Here is a 6,000-nt window from a genome sequence, read left to right as displayed (position 1 = left end):
GTAGATTGGACAAGGCCACAGAATAGCTGACCCGAAGGTCATGGAGCAAAGGCAAACAATATGTTAATGGTGTGTTGAAAGACAAAGCATTAGTACAGAGAGGACTGTTAATGGACTGAAAATTGAACAGCAGCAAGTACAAACAGGAAAAAAAACAGTGGGTAAGCAAACTGAACAAACTAAGATGAAATAAAATAAACATACAAAAAAATGTAAAAAATGTAAAAATGAAAAATAACAAAAAATGAAAGTAAAATGGGGGCCCCGTCATGCTCTGGAATTATTGAACTCAATATTCAGTCCGGCACGCTCTCGTGTGCAGTGGTTCACACCGCAGCCTCTCAGCTCCAGCGACCCGCCTTCAATTCTGGGCACTGCCTGCGTGGTGTTTGCAAGTTCTCCCTGTGTCTGCGTGGGATTCCTCTGGGTGCTCCGGTTTCCTCCCACATGCCAAAGACTGGCTGCTTGATAGGTTAATTGGCCATTATAAATTGCCCCTCGTATAGGGAGGTGGTAGGGAAATATAGGGAAGGTGGGGATGTGGTAGGAATATGGAATTCGTGTCGGATTAGTATAAATGGGTGGTCGATGGTCAGCACAGACTCGGTGGGCCGAAGGGCCTGTTTCACTGCTGTATCACCAAACTAAACTAATCGGTCAACGGGATGCTGTTTTTCGAGCTTGTGTTGATGTTCACTGGAACACTGAGGCAATCCCAGGATAGAGATGTGAGCATGAGAGCAGTGGGCAGTCTTGAAATGGCAAGCGACCGGAAGCTCAGGGTCCTGCTTGCGGACTGAGCCGACGTATTCCGCAAAGCGGTCACCCAGTCTGCGTTTGGTCTCCCCAATAAACATGAATATACATGAATTGGATTTAGGCGCCAGTATGTTGCAAAACAAGAAGAAAGAAAAGCACAAATGCCATTAACTCTGACTTTGCAAATGATTCACTGAAAAATTCTTTCATTTGCTGGAAAAGATGACTATTGTGCATCTGAAAATGGGCACCATGGAATTGTGTTGCAGACTGACCTGTTTTCTTATATTTGCCTGTCATCTATACAATTCAATTTGTGTTGGATATTGCTGAGAATCTCATTTCAAGATGAGGGCACAGATATTATTAGAATCCTACTGAAAGCCTAAACCTGGAACAAATACTGTGTTACATGGATTGCAACGTTTCGAGGGCTGTGCAGCTAAGGTGAGGAAGACAGGAATGATGTGTTTGATGATTGCGTGGAATGCATTGCAAACTTGGGTTACGTTGCTTGATTTCATTCTACACCTTGAAATTCAGAAACAAGTGAGGCACCAGGTGAAACCAACAGCTGTCTCTGTGGAAGAGGGGACATGGCTTCCTAATCTAACCATTTGAACTCTGCAAACATTCTGCTGGATCTGAACTGCCCTGTATACCAAGGCCAATTTGTATGCTATATAAATTGTCATGCCCAGACTATGCAGAGGACTCCAGGTGGGGTCCAACCAGGACATGATATAGCTGCAGTGAAGCTTCGCCCCCATTATATAACTGCCTCTGTTACGCATTCTACTGCGAGGGTAATCACATTGTATGTAGCAACTCAGCAAAATAAGGACTCATTTGATCAAAATAAAGAGTTTAAAAACACAAATATGTGTCAGTGCAATCAGTAAATAAAGAGAAATGAAATCCAGAACTTGGCAAGAATCCCAAGTGGATGTCTTGGTGTGGTTGGGGAAGGGAATCTTTGTCAATGATGGCACACTGTGCATTAACACTGCAGCAGCTGCTGCACCTCTTACAAACTTAGTTTCTTAAGTGAGAGTTTAAAAAAAAGGGAATTGGATAATTGCATGAAAGGAGAGGCAAAGAAAAGCAGAGCTAAGGAAGTGGGCCCAAATGGCAAGTCTTTCAAAAAACTGGCAATGGTACGATGGCCTGAATGGACTGGCGATGTGTTGTGCACTGCTGATCGTCCATGGCTGGGTCAATACCTCTGCAGCCTTGCGAAATGTCACAGTGGAATTGCATTTCAATGAAACAAGCAGCACAAATCGATTAAGACTGTACAGTTTAACAATACTTGCAGCTTCCTCAGCGCTGCAACTGTGTTGAGTTTCTGTAGTGTAGTGGTGATCACGTTTGCCTCACACGCAAAAGGTCCCCAGTTCGAAACTGGGCAGAAACATTTTCAAAACCAACCCGAACATCTTCGCAAGAAATGTGCAATCATTGACATTCCCCATGAACACAACACAATTTCTCAAAGCTCTCTTTGTCTTGCACATTGTGTGCACAATGCCTTGCACTCGCTCCTCTTTCTAGTCCTGATGCTGCAGAAAGTTCCTCAAAACCGAGCAGTGACACTTTATTTGGCTCAGATTAGAATAGAAACCTGCAACACGAGCTTGCGAAGTATCAGCGAATCTTTGTCTCATTTCAGACGAGGCAAAAGCACATCAGCAATTCACTTTCACCAGCTCCACAGTCGTTGAGACAGGGGCACGCTGCAATATTTTGACCCGCACTGTCCAATTACTCGCTGTCAGCAGCAAGTGGCGTCTGCTGCCTCAATCAACAGGTTATTGGCCATCTCGGGGAGGTAAAATAGCACAACCCGGGCCAAATCTCCCCATCAACCAAGCACCGGCTCAGCAAAACGTAGGCACATGATATCCGGGTCTCTGAACCTCCGAGCAGCTCTGACAGAACAGCCAAGTGACTGAAACTTTCTTTGAGTTGCAATGATGAATCTCCGGTGGAAACAAGTTGGGGGAAATTGCTCCTCCTGAACATTTCTTCTTGGTGAAAAGGGGCAAAAAATCCTTTTCAATTTAACCACTGCTGCAGCAGATTCTTGGTGTCTGAAGCACCTTGATAACCCAGCTCTTAACATGCAGCCGCAATTATGACAAGGGGTAAAGGTTCATGACACGCAGAGGGGGAAAATTTATTTAAGTTATGACAGTCGCTCACAGATTTAATAGCGTTTTGTTCAGTCAGTAACAGAGACATACCTGGATTTATTGATGCAGATTAACATAACTATTCAGCGTCACGCAGAGCCGCTAGGAGTACTTTGCCTCCCTTCAAGACGGACACAGCTGATTCTGTAACTGAAGCTAAGGAAACAGGCAGACCTGCCAAATTATCATTTTATTTTGTTCTTCATTCGGCAAGTGACAGGAACACTAACAAGGTGGCGTTGAAAATGAGATGCACTGCGGCTCCGCTCAATATCAAAGCGCTCCTTCATATTGAACCGAGGAAGAATATACATGAATAAAAGCAAAATACTGTGGATGCTGGAAATCTGAAAAAAAACCAAGAAATTCTGGAAATACTCAGCACGACTGGCAGCATCTGTGGAGACAGAAGCAGAGTTAACATTTCGGCTCAGTGACCCTTCTTCAGAACTGGCAAATATTAGAAACGTCGAAGGTTAGAAGCAAGTAAAGCGGGGGTGGAGCAAGAGATAACAAAGGAGAAGGTGTAGATTGGACAAGGCCACAGAATAGCTGACCAGAAGGTCATGGAGCAAAGGCAAACAATATGTTAATGGTGTGTTGAAAGACAAAGCATTAGTACAGAGAGGACTGTTAATGGACTGAAAATTGAACAGCAGCAAGTACAAACAGGAAAAAAAACAGTGGGTAAGCAAACTGAACAAACTAAGATGAAATAAAATAAACATACAAAAAAATGTAAAAAATGTAAAAATGAAAAATAACAAAAAATGAAAGTAAAATGGGGGCCCCGTCATGCTCTGGAATTATTGAACTCAATATTCAGTCCGGCACGCTCTCGTGTGCAGTGGTTCACACCGCAGCCTCACAGCTCCAGCGACCCGCTTTCAATTCTGGGCACTGCCTGCGTGGTGTTTGCAAGTTCTCCCTGTGTCTGCGTGGGATTCCTCTGGGTGCTCCGGTTTCCTCCCACATGCCAAAGACTGGCTGCTTGATAGGTTAATTGGCCATTATAAATTGCCCCTCGGATAGGGAGGTGGTAGGGAAATATAGGGAAGGTGGGGATGTGGTAGGAATATGGAATTCGTGTCGGATTAGTATAAATGGGGTCGGATTAGTATAAATGGGTGGTCGATGGTCAGCACAGACTCGGTGGGCCGAAGGGCCTGTTTCACTGCTGCATCACCAAACTAAACTAATCGGTCAACGGGATGCTGTTTTTCGAGCTTGTGTTGATGTTCACTGGAACACTGAGGCAATCCCAGGATAGAGATGTGAGCATGAGAGCAGTGGGCAGTCTTGAAATGGCAAGCAACCGGAAGCTCAGGGTCCTGCTTGCGGACTGAGCCGATGTCTTCCGCAAAGCGGTCACCCAGTCTGCGTTTGGTCTCCCCAATAAACATGAATATACATGAATTGGATTTAGGCGCCAGTATGTTGCAAAACAAGAAGAAAGAAAAGCACAAATGCCATTAACTCTGACTTTGCAAATGATTCACTGAAAAATTCTTTCCTTTGCTGGAAAAGATGACTATTGTGCATCTGAAAATGGGCACCATGGGATTGTGTTGCATACTGACCTGTTTTCTTATATTTGCCTGTCATCTGTGCAATTCAATTTGTGTTGGATATTGCTGAGAATCTCATTTCAAGATGAGGGCACAGATATTATTATAATCCTACTGAAAGCCTAAACCTGGAACAAATCCTGTGTTACATGGATTGCAACTTATCGAGGGCTGTGCAGCTAAGGTGAGGAAGACAGGAATGATGTGTTTGATGATTGCGTGGAATGCATTGCAAACTTGGGTTACGTTGCTTGATTTCATTCTACACCTTGAAATTCAGAAACAAGTGAGGCACCAGGTGGAAACCAACAGCTGTCTCTGTGGAAGAGGGGACATGGCTTCCTAATCTAACCATTTGAACTCTGCAAACATTCTGCTGGATCTGAACTGCCCTGTATACCAAGGCCAATTTGTATACTATATAAATTGGCATGCCCAGACTATGCAGTGGGGTCCAACCAGGACATTATATAGCTGCAGTGAAGCTTCGCCCCCATTATATAACTGCCTCTGTTATGCATTCTACTGCGAGGGTAATCACATTGTATGTAGCAACTCAGCAAAATAAGGACTCATTTGATCAAAATAAAGAGTTTAAAAACACAAATATGTGTCAGTGCAATCAGTAAATAATGAGAAATGAAATCCAGAAGTTGGCAAGAATCCCAAGTGGATGTCTTGGTGTGGTTGGGGAAGGGAATCTTTGTCAATGATGGCACACTGTGCATTAACACTGCAGCAGCTGCTGCACCTCTTACAAACTTAGTTTCTTAAGGTAGAGTTTAAAAAAAAGGGAATTGGATAATTGCATGAAAGGAGAGGCAAAGAAAAGCAGAGCTAAGGAAGTGGGCCCAAATGGCAAGTCTTTCAAAAAACTGGCAATGGTACGATGGCCTGAATGGACTGGCGATGTGTTGTGCACTGCTGATCGTCCATGGCTGGGTCAATACCTCTGCAGCCTTGCGAAATGTCACAGTGGAATTGCATTTCAATGAAACAAGCAGCACAAATCGATTAAGACTGTACAGTTTAACAATACTTGCAGCTTCCTCAGCGTTCCAACTGTGTTGAGTTTCTGTAGTGTAGTGGTGATCACGTTTGCCTCACACGCAAAAGGTCCCCAGTTCGAAACTGGGCAGAAACATTTTCAAAACCAACCCGAACATCTTCGCAAGAAATGTGCAATCATTGACATTCCCCATGAACACAACACAATTTCTCAAAGCTCTCTTTCTCTTGCACATTGTGTGCACAATGCCTTGCACTCGCTCCTCTTTCTAGTCCTGATGCTGCAGAAAGTTCCTCAAAACCGAGCAGTGACACTTTATTTGGCTCAGATTAGAATAGAAACCTGCAACACGAGCTTGCTAAGTCACAGCGAATCTTAGTCTCATTTCAGACGAGGCAAAAGCACATCAGCAATTCACTTTCACCAGCTCCACAGTCGTTGAGACAGGGGCACGCTGCAATATTTTGAC

At 44.0% G+C, this 6,000-nt stretch overlaps 2 non-coding genes across 2 annotated transcripts; both read left to right on the top strand.

Moving 5' to 3' along the window:
- The first annotated feature begins 2,103 nt into the window (after positions 1–2,103).
- On the top strand, positions 2,104–2,176 carry trnav-cac (transfer RNA valine (anticodon CAC)). The gene has a single exon. It is a non-coding gene; the product is annotated as a tRNA-Val (tRNA).
- A 3,417-nt stretch (positions 2,177–5,593) lies between these two features.
- On the top strand, positions 5,594–5,666 carry trnav-cac (transfer RNA valine (anticodon CAC)). Its single transcript has one exon. It is a non-coding gene; the product is annotated as a tRNA-Val (tRNA).
- Positions 5,667–6,000: the final 334 nt, after the last annotated feature.

Source organism: Heterodontus francisci, chromosome 22 (genome assembly GCF_036365525.1).
Source record: "Heterodontus francisci isolate sHetFra1 chromosome 22, sHetFra1.hap1, whole genome shotgun sequence".
Classification (NCBI taxonomy): Eukaryota; Metazoa; Chordata; class Chondrichthyes; order Heterodontiformes; family Heterodontidae; genus Heterodontus; species Heterodontus francisci.
Note: the sequence above shows the minus strand (reverse complement) of the source record. Positions and strands in the feature narration are given on the sequence as shown.